The sequence below is a fragment of the Vollenhovia emeryi genome, unplaced genomic scaffold, assembly GCF_000949405.1.
Source record: "Vollenhovia emeryi isolate VEMERY1.0 unplaced genomic scaffold, V.emery_V1.0 DF939187.1, whole genome shotgun sequence".
Lineage (NCBI taxonomy): Eukaryota > Metazoa > Arthropoda > Insecta > Hymenoptera > Formicidae > Vollenhovia > Vollenhovia emeryi.
Genome location: NW_011967179.1, coordinates 600840 through 608683, shown reverse-complemented (window position 1 = coordinate 608683; position 7844 = coordinate 600840). Strand labels below are relative to the sequence as shown.

The 7844-nt window shown below is 43.7% G+C and overlaps 1 protein-coding gene across 3 annotated transcripts in view; it reads left to right on the top strand.

Moving 5' to 3' along the window:
• LOC105562483 (protein FAM102A) overlaps positions 1–7844 on the top strand; it is a 91624-nt gene that overhangs the window by 27228 nt on the left and 56552 nt on the right. The window lies entirely within an intron of this gene.

Genomic DNA, 7844 nt, shown 5'->3' with positions numbered 1-7844 from the left:
ACCCTGTATATATCAATTCGGTACTTTATAACGCGCGAACGTGCTCACTCAGATTAAAATAATTTTTCTGACGATTTCCTGCGTTGACAATGACCTGTGAGTTTACAATAATTTATGCTCTGTGAACATCTATGCACGAGTTCGGTTACTTGATAAAGGATACTTGGGTTCGAAACGTTGCACCATATGTAACATTTTAATTATATTGCCAGTTGAATCAACAAGAAGTTTTATTTCGATTTTATTCATCACTGGTGATTTTTAAATGTACTCCTCTACTGGTTATATGTATTTCCTTGAAAAGGACTGCGATCCGAATGGTCGAAACGTTGGCATAAACTGTTAAATTAAACCACCCAGCCAGTGTAAAGTCGTTAAATAATTTTTCTTCCCGTTATTATGATATCCATTACATTAAATAATACTTTCTCTTCTTAATGCAAAACTGAATAAAACTGAAACATTGTGGAAAAGGATTTTCACCAATGTTGCGCGCAGATTTCTACGATAATTTACCGCGTTTCCTCTATCACGATATTTCTTTCCACGTAAGAATATATAATGTGGCGATTACATTTTCTCGTGGATACCTTCAATTGCGTAATACCACCGTGTTATTCATTTACACGACACGGTGCTGCGGCGGGATCGATTGTTATGCGGCCACCGATACGCAACCGGGGAAAAGCGAAAGCTGCCGGCCGGTCGTCGTCCGAATTATGAATTGGATTCCGCTCGGCGCACGATAGACGAGCGTACAAAGTTATCAGGCAGTAGCTCCGCTCGTTATAAGGACGCTCTTGGGCTCCTCAATTATCGAGCGTGCATAATGCGCGCGTGAGCCGTAATGCACCGCGCTGCATTAGTTGCGGGAAATTGCGAGATTATATCGCGTATTCTGGCTCGTAACTCTCGGCAGCATCGATTCCAATTATCATTATCGTGCACGGCGTGTCGACGACACTCGATGTTTAACGTGTGTACTTGCGACGAGGGGGCGAAGGACGAAGATTTCACGCTTCACTCGAACCGCGACGACGGTGGACTTTGGAAACAATTGATCAGAAAACGCAGGCATTTTTTCCCCCCCCCACGACTCGAACGAGAACGGGGTCACAATCGTGAAACGTTCTCAGCCGGAAAGACGAACCGGATGATAAAAAAAAAAAACAATTGTGATCGTCCCATTTGCATAACTTCAGGGAGGGGGTCATCTCTCTTCTCTCCTCGTTGAACGCGAGAAACTTGTTCCCCCTACGACGTGGAGTACTTCCTCGTTCTGCGAGACGACGCGATCGCTGAGGTTCAAGGTACCGAACTAATTCCGTGGAGAATCCCGCGCGAATTCCCGATTTCCTCGCACGTCGCGAAACGAGCGTTTTCCGTGCGCTCCGCGAATGCACTCCGCGAATGCACTCGCCTGGCCACTCGCAGTGGCTTTCGCCTGCGCAAACTGGCAAGTAGTAACGGTAATTCATAAGTGGGCCGGCACTCGTCCTCGTGAGCAGGGCCACCACTCCATTCTGCGTTCTCGTCGCGGTCACTTGATCGTAATAATCGTAATGCCCGATGCCGCGCGGTGTCGCCATTCACACGCGTATCGTCGCCACCAGGAAGTCACGCGCCGTTCGCGTACACACAGAAACGGCAACTTTTTCCACGCGTGGGCGCCTCCCGCGTCTCGATCGTCCTTGCTTCCGGCGGAACCGCTGCCCGGAGCCTCTCATGTTCGCGTTTTTCGCGCAGAAACGGCCTTATCTTGCCCGCGAATGAATGAAAAGCTCATTATCAATGTGGAACGCGGAATGCTGATAACTTGACGGGAACTTTGCACTCGCTGATTACCTGAATTCGACCCACGGCCTCTGGAAAATTAGCGCAACTGTCTGTGGAACTAAAAATCCTCGGAGTTTTCGTCTTTCAGGCACGGGCCATTGTGTATAATTTCACATCTAAATGTTCTATTGCTTTGCCGGGCAAATGCAATAAACGATAAGAGAAAGGAACGGCGGCGAAGCTCGATAATTCGTAACGTACAAAACATATCAAAATGACGAGACGACGCTTTCTAATTGCAGTTTATTTAATTTAGTAATTATTTCAACGCATCTCTCTGACTCGATTAAAATTCAACGTAAATTTCACGCGATAAAAGGTGCAAGACGAGCATTAATGATGAAGGCAACGTAGCGCGCGTACGTAGCGAAAATGCTTCTCGCTGAAAAAGAGCGAGGTTGCAAGTGTGCTCGAAGTTTTATTTCACGCCTGCCAGGTGAAGGCCGGAGAAGCCTGAGGAGAAGAACACGTTCGGCCACTTCCCATTGATGGATGTCGTCCGGAGAGGTGGCGATCACGTTCGATTTCTCCCGGTTTTCACCGGGCCGTTTTTCGCCGCGTCGTCGGGTCTATCGAGTTTAATCCGACCCGAAACACGTTTACGCATCCGACAATCGATTCCGGCGTTTCAGTATCCGAATGCATCCGGAAATCCCGTATTAGCGAGAGCGCGAAACGTCCAGAGAGATCCGCGCTGTATGTTAACAGTTATACAAAAATTGGCCGATAACGTCGATTCGCTTCGGTCGCGTCAATCATTCCAGTATGTTTATAGTTCAGTGGTATCAATAAAAATATAGGATCACAGTCAACTAGCGATGTATATGCAACGAGTCAATGTAGTCTTAACACAGTTTTGGAGTGTCTGGTATTTCCAAACGCTTGCAGTTTTACTACTAAGTTCAGTAACTTCGATAATCTTTTCCCCTTCGTATATATTCGCTTCACGGAACATTTTTCGAGCTATAGACACTACCACAATGTGCTTCCCTCGGCGGTTCGATAGTCGGGGCTTTAGATATCCGTACATTCCGATTCATTTTGCACCAGTGCCAAATAGAAACACATTTCTCCAGGAAACGTCCACTTTTGGTTGTTTTCCCCACAAATCGTACAATTCAATTCGGCCGTACAGAGGAAATCCGCGATTAACGGGGATAAATCGCCCTACGTTTCCTCTCGCGATTTTTTTCGTCAGTCGCGCTTTAACGACTTTATCGAGCGTGAAAAAACTTCTTGGTAAAATTTTTCATTCTTTCCTCCGTTTCGTCCTCGTTCGCCCTTCGTGTCTCGAGCATTAATCGCCCTCGATTTCTGTCTCGGTCTCGCGTTTTGTCACGTACCGCGCGCGCTTCCGTGAGGATTGACAGACGGACCGCCGGAAGCAAAGTCGTTTCTTTCTTCCACGCGACTTCCTGCCCGATTGAATATTCCCAGCCAACGCGATCGTTTACCTTTGAAAATTGTGACTGTGACGCGGAAGTAGAGCAGACGTCAATTTTCACAGCGGTTATTTCATTGGCTGTGTATCACAACCGCTGCAGCAAGCGGCAATTGTTGAGAATTCGAGGCGTTTCCCAGTAGATCGTTTAATTGTTTACCGGTAGGTCACGTTTGTTTAACGGAAAAACGCGATAAATATTTAAAAATCTGATAGCATGACTGAGATAGCGCAATTAAAATGCGGCAATAAACAAATTTATTTATTAATTTATACCGAGGTCCACGCATTGTATTTAATCTTCTACTGTTTTTGATGTCAATGAGGGTTTTTCTAGCGAATAACGTGAGCTATAATTTATCTTGCATAATTATTATCGCTTAAGCTATCAATATAGAATTATCTTTACGCATGTAGCTTAACATCTCTCTCTCTCTTAAACTTGACCGAAAACGCTACGCAAACAATCCTTTCAATTAAGACGTTAGATGTATTCACAGTTTAATTGAGGTGTCCTCACTGCGTGCTCTTCTCGCTGAAGAACCACACTCCTAGACCTCTATGAATATTCATCGGATCATTCGGGACGCGTCCATCGGTATCGTGGTTAGCTCAGAGCCCCTATTGTTCCACGAAGACTCGCATCGGTGACTTGCAACGCGCGCGAACGGGTTATGATATCGAACTCACGAAACTTAGCGGTTCAATCGGCAGTTCAGAGATTCGGGTGGACGCGCGACGCGAGCAGACGTTTCCCGGAGCCGAATTTCCCAGGACCTTGTTGATCCACCCCGTTCGAGTTCTCGCGACTTCCGAGGGCTGCTTGCGATGCAGCCCGATCCGAGGGTTATTACTTATCTATTACCGACGACGGCGGAAAATGGATGCCGTTTCTTCGTTCGTTTTCAGCCGAAGCTTCAAAGTTCCTGGAAAAGTCGCCTTTTTGTTTCAGACTTTTCGAGGGCCGGAAAGCAGGAAATGCTCGCGATTGAGCGACGAAGAGGCAAGCCAGTTTCCCGAAAGAGTCGCGCGTCTGACATTTCTATTTCCTTTCGCGCGAGATGTAGTCGCGAGCCTCTCTCGAGCGAGGCTCCGCGAGGGCAAAAACATTATCTTTTTTCTGCTGAACTTGGCTGAAGCTTCGAATTGAAACGCAATCGTGCTCGCGGTCGAGCGAGCGAGCGACGAAGGGACAACGTCCATTTTCCGGCATCATTAGCCGGGGAATAAAGCGAGAAGCTCGAGGACGGAGAGGACAAAAAGACAAGTCGATGAGTTTACCATAGCGCCAGTGGCGTGTTAAAGCCCGCCAGGTTCCTCTGCCAAACGATAATCCGGATTGCCGGCATCGATTGCACGAGCGTTCGCCGGCGCTTCTGCCTCCCGTTGACCTTGAACGCCCACGCAAATCTGCTGAACGCAGTCTCTCTGCCCCTCTCTATCTCTCTCTCTCTCTGTCTCTCCAAGATAAATGGCACGAATAGAGGAAGCAAATCGCGAAAAATGAGAACCATTCGTTGGCACGGAATTAATTAGGCCAGATATGATAAATGCTCGGTCACCATAAAATATGCGCAAGCTACATTTGTTTCTGCGATACTGAAAAATATCAAATTATATATTTTTGGCTGGAGAAAATCTTATAAGTCGCCAGAAGTAGTAAAAACTTCAGAAGATCACCAATTGCCAAACTGCTTGCAATTTCCTTGTTAGATCACTTGAGAACGACCGCAAACCATGGTCGAAACGTTGTGAGTTTAAACATAAAAATTTGCCAGATATGGTCAAGTAATCGTCTGAAGTTTTTATACATATTTTTCTTAAGACAAAAAGTATGTCAGGTTGCTTCAATTAAGTTTGAACAAAGTCACGAATGTTTCTCATCGCTTTCCTTTTAATTGATATGCGTAAACGATAATATATGTCGTCTTCCGTGTTGAACCTCTTTGATTCGAAAAGATCTGCAACCTAATCAGCATTGGCGCGCAGTAAAACGACACAGTTAACTGAACGTTTATACCCAAAGGGCGGAAGTAAAGCTAGAAGAATGTAGAGCGTGTGTGTAAAAAGAAGATTGGTAAAAAACTTAATTAAAAAGAAATATGCGTTACCCGGCTAGATGCTTTTTTGCGTGGATTTATATACGTCTTTCTGCTCAGTAAATTACGCGCCATAATAATTTCTTGTGGCATTTACATATCGGTCAATTTCCATACTTATTATTGTTTAAATTAAGCTTAATGATCTTCAGCATCGATCGGATGGTTGATTCGCCCGTGACCCCCTGACCCTTCCATCTTGAGTTAACCTTGAGGCCGTCGCGTAAGCTACAAATCATACTTTTTATTCATCTGAATCGGAAACTGCACTTGGGTGGACGCGACCTGATCTTAACCGCGCGTTTTGTATCTCGCAAAAAGACGCAATGGCGTTCCCGCAGGTGAAATTGCGGGTTCCCTCGAGATCGCGCTGAATTTCATTTGCAGCGGTTGCTTCTTAGCTTCATTGCATTTTAACCGCCTCGGCGGTTCCGCTTGGATTTAAGATAGCGGAGGAGAAGCAATGTTCTTTCTATGCGGTCCAATTATATGCCGACAAGCACAATCTATGGACCACATTGATTTCTTTCCGTATTGATTAATCGATCTTGTGCCTAGCCTTTCGTCAGATTACCTTGAAACTAATGATACGGTCCGTCGTAAAGCATAAAGCTTCAATCGCTGCTTCGATATAAGTTCAATGAAAAACGGTGCGGTAGATAAAAATGCCGTGATACAATAGTTTACGAATTAAAACGAATATTCTGCAGATGCGTACTCGCAGTTTACGTAACAAAGTCGGAACTATGCGGACAATTTTAATAACGCGAAGTCCACTCAATATCGAGAATGCACGTTGTAGGGGGAAAAAAAAAGAATGGAGATGCTATAAAATTTGCAAACAAGAAGTTATACAAGTATTGCAACCGAGCGAGTTGTAATATGATTCTTTTAGTTCTTAAATTATATTTTTATATACCTATTGCGTGCTATCGGATATCTGCAAGCACGTAGGAAAATTTCCTGCGAAAGAAGCATCTCTGATGTCGTATTATCGAATCGAAATATGTCATTTTAAAATAATATCCTAGAACCGGAGCAACATCGGCGAGCCAGTTGTTGAAACATATTCTACAATGCGACGTTTGTTCAACCTTGGCCGATACCTCCATCCAGACGCGACCTTGAAGCACCGCCGGGCAGCACGTGCAATATGAATTCTCGTTGAGGGTTCGCGTCGTAACAAAAATCCGCCGATAAAGTTGACTCGCAAAGTTTCAATCGTGTACATAACTCGCGATAAAATCACGATTACGGGGCTTTACTCGTGCCTGTAAACGTTTATCGTGAGAAAGATCGTTCTCACACCTACAGGAAAAATTTTCCGGATCCAATGCTATTACACTTCAATGTATCACGAAATAGGATCGATATTTTAATTTTTAATGAAAAATTCTAAAATCTAGAATAAGATCTGTATCGTCTTTTGTCGATTATCGTGGCGCCAACTTCGCGCGTTGTAAGACGAAGGGAAAATTTGTTCTGGACGCAAGAGTATATAAACTTACATCTATGTAAGTTACTCTCGTTTCAATATAGTAAGTCAATCTTTTTTAATTCGACAGAGGAGGATAAGAATTATTGATTTTATTTTGATATTGTCTTATTTCTATACTAAATGAGGTTGCGAGAAATATAAATGTGTCAAGAATATCTTTTGTCTCGTAACAGAAATCCTTTCTGAGGGTGCAGAGTCGCCGCATAAGCGACGTAAATATGAAACAGCTGTTAATATGAAAGCGATAACGTATTACTTAACAGCTGGCTATTAGTGGGAAAAATATATACGCTTTGAATAATTCATTTTATATAATTAACGTAAAATAATCGCACGGGGATTATTACATGTAGTTTGTTGGAATCTGTGCAGTTGTCGTTCAGAAATTGTCGAAAGCAATCTTTACATGTGATGTCTCTTTCGATTTTGCTGTCATAAATCTCTTTGATATTTCGTAATCTCATCGTTAATCGTGTATTCCATCATAAATCATCAAATTGAAGGTAACTTTGGAGAAGGCTACTTTCTCCCTATGTTATCTCAATGTATTTCCGTAAAAGTTTTCCCTCGCAAGGTTGAGATCACGCGTATAATAAAGATAAGTTATTGCCGCAACGACGTAAATTATGGACAGATTGTTTTATGTACAACGCTCGTACTTTGGTTGGCAACAAAATTGTTCGGTAAAGATTAGAGGTTTGGCTATACGTTTAAATAATAATACGTGTGTGTGAATAATGATAATATTTTCCAAGAAAACATGATGGCTCTTGAGCGAGAACTTGGAAAAATCGTGAAAGTTAACGTTGTCGCTGATGTTTGTTATATCTGCGGATAAGCTCGATCGAATTCGGCTGATTTCGCATGACACGCGACAACTACTCCGCTAAAAATCTCTGGGGAATCAACATATCCAATCTCTGCTGAGAAGTTACACTCTTAAGGCCTGTGTCCACGACGCTAGGACTTG